Consider the following 16,436-nt stretch of genomic DNA (forward strand, 5'->3'; position numbering starts at 1 on the left):
AGAATAGAACTACACACTGTGAGAGGTTGGGGTTCCAAATAAAATTGTGAATGTCAATAGGGACAGAGAATGGCAAATCTGAAATTCCAAACTACTCTTAACCATTATTTAGAAACCATGTGGAGACATCGAATGTTTTAAAACCAGGATGCAATGTACTCAAATGGATGCTTTAACGGGTGATGAATTCAGGGGGAAAACCAGTTAGGGGAATCTTTGAAGTTCTAGGTCAGACACTATTGCCTGAACTAGGTTGGTGACAACTGGGATAGAGAGAAGAGGGGTACATACTAGGAAGTAAAATACATTGCCACACAGTTCTGAATAAAGAGTCATGGCCAACAAAAGGCATGTGTGATAGAGGAACATTATCCAACATACACAGAGCACTTATAAAACTCAACAATAAGAAAACAAACCCAATTCAGAAAATGGTTCAAAGATCTTAAAAAACACCTCACCAAAGAAGATGCACAGGTAACAAATTAGCATATAGAAATAATGCTCCATATTACACGTCATCGGGGAAATGCACATGAAGAAACATTAAGATACCATGGCAGAGCTAACTGTAATGGCCAAAATCGGGAACACTGAAAAACCAAACTGCTGATGAGGATATGAAGCGATAGGAACTCTTATTAATTGCTGCTGGGAATGCAAAGTGGTACAGTCACTTCGGAAGACAGTTCGGCGGGTTCTGAAAATATTGAACATGCTCTTGCCAGATGATCCAGCAATCAGGCTTCTTGCTATTTATGCAAAAGCAGTGAAAATTTACGAACACACAAAATCTGCACATGAACATTGATAGCAGTTTCATTCATCATCGCCAGCAGTTGGAAGCAACCAAGATGTCCTTCAGTAGGCGAATGAATACGTAAACTATGGTACATCCAGAAATGGATGATGATTCAGCACTAAAAAGAAGTGGACCATTCAAGCCCATAAAAAGACATGGAGGAATCTTAAATATATATTACTAAGTAAAATGAGCTCCTCTGAAAAGGCTACACACTGTATGAGTCCAACTATATGACACTCTGGAAAAGGTAAACTATGGAGACAATAAAAAGATCAGTGGCTGCCAAGGTTGGAGGTAGGGAGATAGATGAATAGATAGAGCAAAGATTTAGAAGGTGGTGAAAATACTCCAAATGATACTCTAACAGTGAGTATAGCCATTGTATAGCCATTGTATAGTCATTGTATAGCCATTAATATTTTAATATTCATTAATATCCATTAATTTTCCTGTCCAGAAAATGTCCAGCCATTGTTAATATAACACGAACAGTTTGCACAACATCAGTGTAACCTGGAAGCCAAGGAGAGTGGACTGGAATGTGCATGTGTCAATGACAACGACTTCACTGTACTAGTCAGTGGGGGCTGTAGACACCATTGAGTCAGCATGTGTACTGTGTGGCCATCACATTCAAAATGACTGAGTATGGCAATGAATTTACATCAAATTTTGCATGAATCTTGAACATTGCTTCACAGAAACTATTTGGATGATTCAGAAGGCCATAGCTATTGGCAACTGGTGATTGGCAGCTTCATCACAACAATATGCCAGCCCCTGCATCACGTCTCATGCATAGTTTTTGACAAAACATCAAATCACTCAGGCAACTCAGCCCCCATACAGTCCAGATTTGGTGCCCTGTGAGTTCTGACTTTTCCCCAACCTAAACTCACCTTTGAAAAGGAAGAGATTTCCGACAGTCAATGAGATTCAGGAAAATACAACAGGGTAGCTGATGGCAATTGGGAGAATTGCATGAGGTCCCAAGGTGCCTACTTTGAAGGGAACTGAGGTGTCATTGTCCTAGGTACAAGTTTCTTGTATCTTCTTTAATAAATGTCTCTATTTTTCATATTAAATGGGTGGATACCTTCTGGACAGACCTCATACATTTATTCAAATCTGTAGCACATACAACAGTAAGAATAAGCCCTAATGTAAAATATAGATTCTGGGTAATAACAATATGCTAAGGTAGAGTCATCAGCTATAGCAAATGCTCCACTCTGGGGTAGGGATGCTGATGATGAGAGAGGCTATGCAAATATGGAGTCAAGGGATATATGGGAAATCTCTGTATCTTCCTGTCAGTTACCATATTTTGCCATGTACAATGTGCACCCACATTTTTTGGCCCAAACTTTCAGAAAAACCATCTTTTGTTTTCATTTTTAATTCAATGATTTACTTATTTATGTTTAAATGCTCATTTTTGTATTATAAATGAATTTTAGCATTTATTTTTAACATATCCTGGTACAAAGAATTTTATGTAACAAATAATTACAAAACACAAGAACGGATACAAGGTATTCCAATTACTACCCATGTATAATGCACATCCTATTTTTCCCCAAAAATTTGGGCTAGAAACTGCTTATTATGTACAGCAAAATACTATACCTAGAAAAGTGCTCATTATGTGCCTAAAACTGCTCTAAAATAAAAAAAAGAAACTAAGTCTTAAGTGTGAGAAACATTATGGCCACTTACTTCTGAAGCATTTTTAGAAGTAAATGTGGCCACACTGATTAGCTAAGATATGAAGTCAATTGCATCCACTTCCCTGCCTGCTCATCCTTCAAAATTACTCTCAGAAAAGTCAAGAGCAAGTACACTAAACCCTCTATTCCTTTAGCGCCACTTTGCAGAAGGTAGAAAATACTGGAGAAGAACTCCTCCCGGGGAAGACTCAGTGTGTATGACTAATGAGCTTCCCGTTCACGGATTCCTGAGAAAGCCTTTCATGTGAACGCCTTGGTTCCAAGATGCGTCTGGGAGAAAGAATTGAGGCCATCTGGGGAGACACAGTGGCAGATGTATGCAGATCAACACACTGAAGATGATCCAGACTCTAAGGGTGTTAACTTTAGGTTATTTTCTAAATAAACATCGTCTTCTAGGCATGAACAAGAAATTCCAAGTGATTTGGGACTGGACCACACGTCACAGGAAACGCCATTCTACTCCTCGCCCCATCTCTATGCCCACAAATAAAGGCCCATGATTATGCATATATATAATAGGAGATCTGGAACTTTCTATCCATAGACCCTCTGACCCCTCCCTTTGTCTTTTGAACATGGAAACACAGGCACATGAGGGGGTTTGGAAAAGCCCCCACAACTACTTCGTGACAGCACTGGGGGCAGAATCCAATGCTCTTGACCCCACCCCCACGCTCATGCACAGAACACTGAGGCTTTGACGTTTCCAAGGACTCTTTGTGCCAATACACATGTTTTTTTCTTTTCCTGCTGCCTTTGGTAAGCCTGGAATCTGACTTCCAAAACACGTAAGTTCACTTGCCACTCAGAAGATAACATACCCCACCGAATAATGACTCCCTGAGAAGGTGTATCGATATTTCCATTGTGCTGAATTTGAAGGCAGCCCACCTCAATGATCTTATGAAAATGTTCTTTCCTATGAATTTGTGTTTTAAAGTTTTGTTACAATCTGCCGTTTCAATTTGCCATTTCTCTCCCTCCTCCCCCACCCCTCTAAAATGACCATCATTCATTAAACCCATGGAATGAATGTCTTGACTCAAGTATTGCAGTGAAGCTACACAAATGTCATCTCCATTTGAGACGGAAAGATTGAGAAGCCAGGCCAATAAAGAGTTAAGTCTTTGTATCTCTGTTTCTGAGACCTCCTCTTTGTAAAGATTTAAGGGTTCTCTGAGACAGAGTGAGGATCTCTGATAGTGGCGGTTTCCTTCTCTACCTCCTTTACAGTCTCCCTCTCGACTCTCTGATGCAAGCAAAATAAAAGGAAATGACAGGCTTTCAAGCCATTGTCTCAACAACTTTCAAACACGTTCCACATTTCAAATATTTAAGATGATCTTACGTCTCTCCGTGCTGCGTAATTTGAAACCCGAGTCTCTGCCTTTCTGAAGGGAAGGCCAGCCTTTCTTTTTCTCCCCCCTCGTCACTTTTCCTGTGTCACTTTTCCTGTGTCACTTTTAACCACTGTGCCCCCGCCTGGGGACAGGGCGTTCCTTCGATATCTTCACTCTAGCTCCTTCCAGTGGTAAATCTCGGTCATGCTGCGGACAACAGAGATCTGGCGGCTCTTTTGAGGCAGGAGAGGGATGGCAAGGACAGATGGTCCCTCCACAGTGCTCTATCGGGCTCCTCTTGCTCCTGATTTTAGATTGCAAGGGAAATTCTAAAGGAGCCTGAATCAAGATCTCCAATTTATTCAGAAATTGCAAAGCAGCTTGGCTCCCTTGGGTGTGGCATTTCTCAGGCTGTTTGAAATAAACATTTCCGAGCTGTGTGGATGAAAATTTCCAAACCTTGGCCAAAATCCAGCAGCGCCGTTCCAGAAGGCACGTGACACACTCATCTCCACAAACTGAAAGTTGCTCTGGGGGAAACACTCCTCCACAATACAGGCAGCAGGTGTTTTTACTAATGATCTTTTAACGGCATTTTTGATGGTTTTAATTAAACCCCAAAATATTTCTTTTTGGAAAAATAAAGGACAAATGGTTTCTGAGGCAAAATAAATGGTGCTTTTAAGGACGCATTTAAAAAGGAAACTGGAGGTTGTCTCACTACAGGAAGCAAAAATGCCTTAGTAAAGTCCAAATGGAAGTTTAATAACTGAGAGAAAGTTAAACCATTATGATAAGAGTTGATAAATGTTAGTGTTAGAAAGAAGTTAAATAGATTCATTAAAGAAAGACGGTCATATCCTGGCCCTAAACCAATAAGGAACACAGAACATGTATCACACTAAAATATTTTGGCTAAATATATGTAAGTATCTAAAAATGCCAAGGTCTGTTACCAGTCATGAGGGGGATCAATACCTCAGGCAAACCTGACTCCTTCTCTAAAGAAGGCCTTGGATTTGGGGTGGCTTTCAATAAACAAGCTTCGCACTGGCATCTTTTGCTTGGCGAGTTAGACTAACCTAGTGCAGGGCCAGAGACATGTTGGCGTAGAGTCAGGGACCCAGCAGGTAATTTATGATGTTTGATTTTTAGCCTGTGGTGCCACAAAGTCTTACCAAGGCCAATCTGGAGGAACACGCACTAGGGATATCCCAAATCCCTCCAGTCTGACCCACTGAAAGAAACAAACATCCCAGGACCAAAAAAAAAAAGGTTTCCAGATTATTTTGCCTGGTTTCCCCAGAAAATGTGCTCTCTCCCATGTGAGGTTTCAGTGCTTGGTGAAGAAGAAGAGGGTGTAAGCGCTGTCACAGAGCCTTGCTGAAAGCCTCTTTAGTGAACTTGACCTTGGGCCAGGCTGCTACCCTGTGCCAATCAATACTGGTTGGGCAGTTTTGCTCACTGGTGGCCTCTGTGTTTCTTTATGATGCTTCCAGACCAATCCACAAGCTGGGGGGTGGGCTGGGGGAAAACTGAGACCACTGTAATAGAATAACAATTTTTAAAAAAGAAAGGAAAACAAGACACACACACACACACACACACACACACACACAAGAGAGATCCTTCCTGGCCTCCAAATTAAGTAACATTTCTGAAATTTTATTAAAACTATAAACTGGATCAAGTTAGAGCCCCTGGCTTCCCCATTACTTACAGAGAAAAGCACCAACTACACATGGTTGTGTCCAGAACCATCCCTAGTCTGACCCCTGTGCACCCTCTGCCCTCTTTTGCCCCCCCAACCCGATACCCACCTTCATCCATCCAAGCTCCAAAAATATCCCACTACTCTTAGCTTTAGAAAAGAGATCAACAGCTTTTGTACTGATGTATATGTTTTGATATCGTGCTTGGAATTCACTTCCCCACAAGGTGTATCTGACAACGGGACCCCTTCCGGTCCTGTTTAGATGTACTTCCTAACCTTTTCTTCCCTGCGTCTCAGCAAAGCTTTAGCAGTTAAAGGCAGAAAGGTTACACTGAGGATGCACAGAATGTCAAGGGCTCTTTTATTATCTTCGTAGTCCTTATTTTCTTCAACTTAAAGTCTGTCTTATTTAAGACACAGCTAGCTATTGAACTAAACCTCAGTGTATGTCATGGCTCACCAATGACAAAGGTTTAATTTTTGTCATTTATTTTTATTATATTTTATTGTTTATGCCATTATACTGGTCCCCACTTTCCTCCCTTTGCCCACCTCCACCCAGCCCCCTCCCACAGGCAATGTCCACACCGTTGTTCATGTCCACGGGTCATGCACACTCATACATGTTCTCTGGCTCATCCCTTTACCTTCCTTCACCCAGTCTCCCTCGCCCTGCTCCCCTCTGACAGCTGTCAGTCTGTTCCATGGATCTATGCCTTTGTTTCTATTTTGCTCTTCCGTTTATTTTGTTATTAGACTCCACACGTGAGATACATGTCTGAACAAAAACTTACACACAAATGTTCATAGCAGCACTATGCCCTATAGCCAAAATGTAGAACCAACCCAAATGTCCATGAAAGGGTGAACGGATAAACCAAATGCAATATATCCATACTCTGGACTATAATTTAGCAGTAAAAAGGAAAAATATGCTATAACATGGATGAACCTTGAAAACATTATGTTAAGCGAAAGAGGCCAGACATAAAAGGCAATATATTTTATGATTCCATGTATAAGAAATATCCAGAATAGGCAAATCCATAGAGACAGAGAGTAAATTTGCGACTGCCAGGAATTGGGAGAAAGAAGTATGGAGAGTGACTGATTAATAGGTACAGAGTTCACACTCGGAATGAGGAGCAATTCTGGAACTAGATAGTGGCGACTATGCGACATCGGGAATGCACGTAATGCCCAGGAATTACACACTATGAAATAGTTTAAGTGAAAAATCTTGTATTTATTTTACCACACTTTAAAAAGAAAGATATCATAGCTTTCTTGGGGCATGCATAGCATCAAACCTTCAGCTTATGAGATTTCATTATATTTAATGATAGAAATATCAGCATAAAAGTTCAAGCTAAGATAATAGCACTAATACTCATTTTTTTGTAATTTCATACTTCTTTCTGTCTTCAGTGTAACAGGTATTTTTCTGAACAACTTTTCGATTCCAGGCAGCGGCCTGAATGTTCATTCTTACCATCAACTCAAAGCCTTGGAAGAGTCCCAAGAGACATTTAGAAAAGACACAGGCCCCAGGTCAAAATGGATAGTAGGGGAATTCCATCAATAGCCCAACGTGGTAATAACGTCATTTCGTAATGCACCACCCAAGTTGAGACTCTTGGTCCACTTTTCCTTTAACTATATGTGACCACTGGGAGACTACTAGTGTGCTGATGCTCTTGTCATATTGTTTTATAGCCAGTATAGAACTGTCATTTCGCAGACGCTCAGAGTTTGAAGAAACGCCCTGCTGATCTGAACCTTACTCAACACGTAGGTATTTCTACTCTAAAGATTCTGCTATTCAGGACTTGGAAAGAAAACAGAATCATCCCATCATTCTTTCCGCCAATGAATGAGTTGTGGCATCCTGAATGATACATGACAGAATAATCCAAAGTCTGTTTATATTTGGACTTGCATTTTTTCTTTATTGTCATTGCACATTTACTCTCCTGATCTCATTTTCACTAAATGAAATGGTAAGTGTGGTTTATTGTCTCAAATGATAGATGACAGCATGAGACAGTGTTCAGTGGTCCGCCTGGCATGTTGAGCCAGTAGGATTTAAATTCAACTTTTAAAAAGTCACATAATCTTAGAACTACAAGGGCCCTTATGAATAACTTAAGTTGCCTCTTCTATTTGTATGTAAGAACAAACTGCCCTGGCTGGTATGGCTCAGTGGATTGAGCACCAGCCCACAAACCACAGGGTCACCAGTTCAATTCCCTGTCAAGGCACATGCGTGAGTTGTGGGCCAGGTCCCCAGTGGGGGCATTTGAGGGGTAGCCACACATTGATGTTTCTCTCCCTGTCTTTCTCCATCCCTTCCCCTCTCTCTAAAAACAAATAAATAAAATCTCTTTAAAAAGAAAGAGCAAACTAAAACTCAGAACATGTCTTTTTACCCACCATTTACAGAGTGACCATATGTCCTAGATGAGACCTGCTGTCTCAGTGTAATTAGTAACAGCATCCCTGTCATTCTCAAAGACCCCCTGCATTTGAGGATGAATCAGATGTTTATCTAGACTGTGTCACTGTTGGTAATGTGGATTCATTAGATAATATTGCACAACCTTGGACCACTTACTTATAAAAAATGCATAGGTGTACAGACATATAAGATTTGGGTCTAGGTGACCAGCAACCTTAAGTTGAGGGCCTTTGAGGTAAACACCAAGACCAATAAAATGATATTGATCAATTCCTGTGCAATGCTCACACAGCTAGTTAAGCAATTTCTGTTAAATCCAACACCCCAGTGAGGTCAGAAAGAAGACTAGACTAGAGTTACCAGGATACAGAGTGACACAGTCAGGACTCACACTCTGGCCCTCTAATCTACTGATGTTTTCAACAGGAGCAGTGCGGCGTGTAGGGCCCCAAACACAGACTCTGAGTTTCTATCCAGACTGGCATTTACTACATGACCTCCGGGAAGTTGATTAACTCACTGGGCCTCATTTTTCTAATTTACATAATGGAGGTGGCCTGAGAAGTATCTACCTCATCCTGATTTGTGAGGATTAAGTAGAATAATGTATCAGCAGTGCTTAAAAGACCACCTGGACTATAGTAATTCCTCAGTAAATGTAAGATATTATTACTAAGCATATTTGCATAGTTATACAAATATGACTAAGTGATTATTAGCAGATTATTGCACATCCAAAAACCAAGAGTTCAGAAATAATGGGGAACCTAGTAAAATAGTAAACTACTGTCATAGTATATGAGTATTCTCAAAATTTCTTATCATGTAAAAATGGTGATATGTATCGAAGATAGAGGAGAGAATGAAGAATGTGAAACTATGAACATGCGTCTAGTTAGAGTCAGAAAACTTCACAGAGGAGTTTTACAGAAATGTATGAAACCAAATACCTTGAGATATATGTATGTGTGTGTGTGTGTGTGCGTGTGTGTGTGTGTGTATAAATAGCAACTTTAGCAAACTATCAATATTTGAATTCTGATAATGCAATTCCATGTCCTCTTTCTAAAATTATTTCCCATCATGTGGGGCCCATTGTAGGTATATCTTATTCTGCATATTTATTAATTTCAAGGTACAGCCCTAGAGGTAGGTGTCGGTGACTTGAAATAGTCATTGGTAGAAACTCACTTATTCATTTATAAATTTCATTTTGGCCAGAGCAAAGTCTCCATTTAAATATAAGACCAGTTTCCTTATCATAGCACCTGAAAAGAAGCAAAATGGAAAGCAGAGAGATAAAGTTCTAGTCAAATTATGTCTGTACGTATTCACACAGATTCTTCATTTTCTTCAAATACCAGAATATGACTTTGAAATATTTCTCTCAGTTGGGACTCTTACTTGCAATAATACAAGCTAAAATTTAAATTGCTTGAGCTAAAAAAAAGGGCTTTATGGATGGATACAATGACTTTGAAGAAACTAGGAAGTACTGTCTTTCATAAATTATTTCTACCCTCTCCTGCACTTGCTTCATTGGCCCCTGAAATGTTTCTCCCAAATTATCTAGGACACCACCCAAAACACCTCCTTAATGCCTATTTCATATTGTACTTTTCTCAAAATAAATTCCTGGGTATGAAAAACATCTACTAATTTTTAACACAATGAACAAGCAGATAGAGATAAGGGAGGAAAAACAAGTTCCAGAGCAACAGGATTAAATAATGTTTCCAAAATTTCTGTTCTACCACAGATTTCTTTCAAATGCTTTACCTCATACACCATTAACTGCAATAATAGTTGACTTCATGTTTGAGAAGTAATTACAACTTTCTCTTCTTTGAAATCTTTTACACCTGATTTTTAAAAAAAGTTCTTTCTTTACTTAAACTCCACTCCTGGGAAACCATAGTCCTTGTAAAGATTATCATATGAATTGTAAACAGTTGTCAAAAATGAGGAATCCAGGTGATTAAACACAAATGAAAGGAGTAGGTTAAGTGAGCTGAACTCTTGAACCACTTTGTAATGGAGGTTCAGTGCCTCCTGGGGAAAGACTTAACTAAAAGGGCAATGAGGGAAGACATTTGCAAGATCCTTAGAATTCTGCAACCTTATTATTCTTTCTAACTCCTGTTTCCGAAATCCAGAAAGAATATTGTGAACCATAAAGAAAGATTAAAATAACATTTTAAATAATAGTGAAGCGTATCTCTGGGCATGGTGTTCCCACAAAGGTTAGCACCTCCCAGAATTCACATGAAGCAGACTGTTCTGAACACCAACTCCACACCTTCTGAAACAAGCGTGGCTCCTAACATCCAAGAGTTTGCATTTCCTTGTGAGGAGGCAGAGGAATAAGCTAACAATTTCCACCAAAGGCCGTTCCTCCTAGAACAACCAAAGGAAGGACGTGAGGAGATGACCACTTCAGTCTTTAGATGGTGAGCCTGTCTTCACTGAAAAGGTCAGGAGGCACAAGCAAGGTGCAGGGAATAGAAACTTTCTAGAACAGCAAGATTCAATCATGTAGGAAGAATACCAAGAAGGCTTGGAAGGACTTGACCTGAGTGAGGGATGTCTGCCTGGGTGGGGCAGGCAGAGTCCAGGGCACTGGAGATAAATAAAGGAAATCTTTCTTCCCTTACTCACTAACAAATATTCACGTGCTTACCCTAAAGGAAGATGCCACTATCTATGAGATGCAAAGGAAGGCACAAGTCCAATCTCGGGTCAGACTATACTTCAGGGGAACATGTGGCCTGGGTTTCAAAGGAAGGTCCAACTCTCCCTGGTCCGACGCAGCCAGAAGGGTGAGGGTGGGGAGCAGTGTAGGGGGTCCTCTGCCACAGGATACTAAGCACCCCCAAATATTAAAATACAAATAATTCCTGCCAGCTCAAATTCCATTAGTTCTGCTTTGGAGAGAGTAAAATAAAACATGTAAAGGCAGAATAGATGAAGCTCTGCAGAGCAAAGCTGGAGCAGGAATATGCAGTTACAAAGTCTACTTCATATTAATGTATTTCTTACACCAAACAATGGTATGAAGACCAGTAAAGTTAAAGATATTGAGACCTTTCTTACCTCTGTGTTGTGCACACCAGAAGCCCTCATTCAGTTCATCTAGGACAGCGGTCCCCAACCATGTTGGGTACCAGGGACAGGTTTTGGGGAAGACAGGGCTGGGGGGCGGGTGTGTGGCAAGAGGTGAAGCTCAGGTGAGCTTTGCCGGTGGCCCTGTTCCTATCGGGGTATGGACCAGTGTCCCTGATGTAGGGGACCTCGTTGTGCCCTCTGCTCACTTGCCAAGAGCCTCTAATAGATTATTTCTTCTCTACATGTTCACCAGAGTATGAACACAAACAGTGAAATAAAGTACAAGTTTGAGCAAGCATTCCATAATTTTAACACGGAGACATTATCAAACATGACAGAGGTTAAAAGAGCTTTCTTTTCTAATTCTAAAGATGTATATTGATGAAATTCAAATGTTTCCAGTTTTGTGAGGCAACTTTCAGGACAAGGCGCAGAACTGATTGAGAAGATTCAAGCTCAGTTATTACCCCAATGTTTGATTCATCAGTTCTTAAGCAAATACATAAATAAAAAGAAAAGCAGGCACCACATCTTTCCTCAAATATAAAGAAGAAGTTAATTACCATTTGTCTTGACAGATTACTAAGAGGAGATAGAAAACAATCTCAAAATGACATTAAGGGAAACCAAGAATTGAGATTTGCTAAGCTGGCTAACACGAGTCTGTCTATTCTTCTTTCATAGCTGGGTTTATAAAAACTCCCCCTGTGTGTTCCACTCAGAACTTTGAGAATTACGTATGAAATAGGTGTAGTATTTGTGTTAGTTTGTTGACTTTTATGTTATCCTTGGGACCCAAGAGGACCAATCGAAGGAGACGTTACAATATCCAACATCAAGTATGGTCATAAGGAGAACATTCTTAGCACATGATCTAGGAATACAAAAGGTGCTGCAGCAATGCAGACCTTCCCCTAACTCTCAATAGCAGACAGCTCTAGTTCGGGAATAAGAAAATACAGCCCATGGAGGCTTACACTTGTAGAGGAGGCCGGTAAGGAAGTTCTTGGACTACTTGGTCCTGGAGACTTTGATAAAGAAACATAACAGCACAATTTACAATAGCCAAGAGATGGAAGCAACCTAGGTGCCCAGGAGTAAATGAATGGATCCAAAAACTATGGTACATTTACACAATGGAATTCTATGCAGCAGAAAGAAAGAAGGAGCTCCTACCCTTTGCAACATCATGGATGGAACTGGAGAGCATTATGCTGAGTGAAATAAGCCAGGCAGTGAAAGACAAATACCACAAGATCTTGCCTTTAACAGGAGCCTAAACAACAAAACAAAAAGCAAGCAAAATACAACCAAAGACACTGAAATAGAGAACAGGCTGACAGGGACCAGAGGGGAAAGGGGAGGGAATTTCAGGGGAAAAGGAGAAGGATTTACAGGAACTAGTATAAAGGACACACGGACAACAACTAAGAGGGGTGGAAATGGGAGGGAGGTGGGGAGCACTCAGGGGTGGGCTGGGATGGGAGTAAAAGACAGAAAACTGTACTTGAACAATAATTAAATACATTTTAAATAAATAAATAAGAAGGTAAAAGACAGCCATGGATGGTGTAGCTCAGTGGATTGAGCACGGGCCTGCAAACCACACAATCACGGTTCAATTCCCAATCAGGGCACATGCCTGGGTTGCAGGCCGGTTCCCTGCAGGCCAACTCCCAGCAGGGGACGCATGAAAAGCAACCATACATTGATGTTTCTCTCCCTCTCTCCTTTCCCCTCTAAAGATAAATAAATAAATAAAATCTTAAAAAAAAGAAGGTAAAAGACAAAAAAAAAAGCATGACGAGAGGGGGCATTGGCATGTCTCTTGGTGCATGTATCTCTCGATGCTTTCAAACCCCTAAAGTCTGGATCTTTGGGAGTGTTGCCTCATTATTTATGGCAATCACTCAGCAAATCAGGCAAAGCCCTTAACGTCTGATCAAGGGAGTGGCATTTGCTTTTTAAGACAGTCATTCAAGAAAACAGTTGATTGTGTAAAAACTCATAGAATGGTGCCTGGAACATAAGTGCCCAATATTATTTCTATTATCATTATACTATTACTATTAATGTTTTTATTTTTTGCAGCCAAAGAATTAAAAGAAGATTTCAGAGAGCCATCAGTAGAATAGTATACATTACTATTTCCCCGAATTACATAGTCAGGAACACCTTATAAAAATGAACTGTTGCTATTATGGGGCACACTGTGCTGTAAGCTCATGTGGTAGATGAGGGACAGCCTTCTGCTGTAAAGGGCCAGAGACACAATTTCCTCACCTCTAAGAAACTCTTCTTGCTGAAAGAATGATAGTCTTTCCCTGGCTGGTGTGGCTTAGTGAACTGAGCCCCGATCTGCAAACCAAAGGGTCACCAGTTTGATTCCCAGTCAGGGCACAGGCCTGGGTTGTAGGACAGGTCCCCAGTAGGGGGCGCATGAGAGGCAACCGCACACTGATGTTTCCCTCCCTCTCGTTCTCCCTCCCTTCCCCTCTGTCTAAAAATAAACAAATAAAATCTTTATTAAAAAAGGATGATAGTCTCTTTTATATTTTATATTTTACATTTCTATAAAATGTAAATAGTAGTCTTAACTGGTAGGCCACACAAACACAGCCAGGGCAGTGAGCTGGCCTTCACCCACAGGCAGTGGTTTGTCAGTACCTGTGCAGGAATCACTACTGCGCCTTGTTTTTTTATCTCAGGGAAGCCACTCCATTTTCACTCCCTCACACACACACGCACCTAAGTGTGCATGCTTCAAATCTTGGTTATAAATAATTCTAAACTTTACATTAATAATAAAATTGTGATTTGCAGCAGTTCGGTTTTAGAAATAGCCACAGACACTAAGGAAAATACAATAACCCTAGTGCCTGTTTTAAAAATCAGTTTGAGGACTGCCAGTTTAAATAAAACACAAGCAGACAATCTTTTTGGCTGTTTCTTTTATTCTTGTACTAAAAGCTTTATTTTTAAGAAAACCGTAAATTTATTCCTAATCAAACAGTTGAATACCTGAAAGATAGTAAGTCGGTCCCTTCCAGAAGAAACCAGACACCTGCGCCCCCTCACGACCTCCGAGCCCGAGCCGAGGAAAGGTTTCTAGGGGAGCGGCCGGGTCTGGGCCCCGAGTAGAGCCTCTTGGACTTTACGTGCCACGTCTTGTATGGTTTATTTCCTGTGCCCAAAGAAATCACAAATTGCTAGACTGGGTCTGCTTTCTCTTATTCCATTTAGGTGTGTTGTTTATTCAACAAATATTTAACTCAGCACTCTATAACTAGGGGCCTAGCATCGTGCCTGGCACACAGTAAAATGTAAATAAGAAATTTTTTGTCCCTTCTCTTAAGGAAATTGCATTTTAGTTGGGGGTGGGGGGAGCAAGTAAGAAGACAGCAAATAATTCAAAAATTTAGGATAGATTTCGACCTAAAGGAAACATCAAAGTACAGTGTCAAATGATTTAAAGGAGTAAAACGCCTCTGGGAAGAGTGACTGGCAACTTCTCCAGGAGTTGGCATTCAGGTGGGGCCCTGAGGACCACGGAGGAGCCCAGCAGGAAAACAACACCGGGAGGGAAATTGTTCCGAAATAAGGAAAGAGCAATTTAGAGGCAGAATTTTTCTGCGCTCAAGAAATTGTCCCAAAGTCACATGGCCTGAGCAGAGTGAGCAAGAAAAAGGACAGCTTATTGGGGGGAACTCAGCCTACAGACCAGGAAAAGTAATTCAAAAGCAATTCAGGAAGGTGAGTAGCATTCAAAGAGCAGTTGGAAACCATGGGCGGGCACTTCAGCACCTTCGAGAGGTACGGCTGTGAAACACAACGAATTAATCCAAAAATGAAGAGTTTATTCAAACATAGTGGTTTGGGTTGTGTTTTTTTTTTTAAGGGTTAAAACACAGTCTTTCTAGTAAGTCAGTCTAATGGGTGAAATCGTACTCAGAATAACCCTTGGTTTTACTGTGGACTTTGGGTGTGAACACCCATGATTGACAATTTTGAAATCTCTGCTTGCACGCCTCATGAAGCTGTGGCATAATTCCAGTAATCACCATGGTGATTTAACCCCCCCTTACCAAAGTGAAAAAGACGTTGTCGTCCCTCATCATTGCTTGTGCTCTCAACGCTGACAGAGTTAGGCGGAAAAAACAGTCCCGAAGGTAGAATCAGCATGAAGATTTTAGCCCCTCTGGGCATCCCCTGAAGTCGGTTGTTGTGACACCTCCAGACATGAATGCCAACTCCCTCCAGCAGCCTTTATGACTGTAGTTCTAATGGCCAGAAGCTGCTGGCATGTAAGGTCAAGAAGCCAGCACCCGAGAAACTGGGGTCCCCCACTCTTAGGTGTTCCCAGTGTGCAATCATGCCTTCCCCCGCTGCTTTGGGGCACTGTTCGAGGTGCTGAAAACTGACACTGAACAAAACCACATCCCTATTTTCATGGCGTTGACATACTAACTTGGCAAGAATTTTATATCTTCACATAAATATACACACTAAATTCAATAACCACCTTCTAAAAATTATTGGGCACCTCTCTTTTTCTTAAAAATAAGATGACCATTCAGGACCAAGACCTTCAGCTCAAATTCGACCTGCCCGTGCGGCCAGGGTGACAAAGGGAACCCAGTCCTCTTGCCACTAAACAAAAAGATCATTTGTATATACAGGCTTATTTCGCAATATAATCCCTTCAACATATAGTTTATTAACTTATACGGAGGGAATGTTATATTTGTTCCTAAAAATGTCAGCTCTTCTTGGAGTATTGTAATAATTGTAAAAAGATGCTCATAAAACCTGATACGCACAGGAAAGAAATTTTAATTGAGATAAACAAAAGGGCGATGGTACGACTGAACGGCTGATAACAGCTCACCTTACCAGTGGCTTATATTGTCCGTATGCTTCAAATAATAATAAATGTTTTAAAAATGGAAATGATAATACCAACAATAATAGTAAAATGAATGTGTTATGTGTTTGTTAGAACCCGTAAAACTTATATGTGTATTATTTCATTTAATTGTGTTCTAAAAAGAAAACCGTCAGTCCCCACTCATCAAGAGAACAGATATTTTTCCCAGCAATAAAGCCAGATGCATGCTGATTCCCAGGCATTCATAAACAGAGCACTGTGCTCAAGGGTCAGAAACAGGCTCAGTGCAAACAGAGATGTCAAATTCATGTCCATAGACTGTGCTCCTGCTAAGGTTCAGATGCGGCTTCCTTAGCACCAAATCATAGACTTTAGGAAGTTGAGTAGCATGAG

This window comes from Sturnira hondurensis, unplaced genomic scaffold (assembly GCF_014824575.4).
Source record: "Sturnira hondurensis isolate 20B ecotype Veracruz unplaced genomic scaffold, ASM1482457v3 Scaffold0003090, whole genome shotgun sequence".
In the NCBI taxonomy this organism is placed as follows: domain Eukaryota; kingdom Metazoa; phylum Chordata; class Mammalia; order Chiroptera; family Phyllostomidae; genus Sturnira; species Sturnira hondurensis.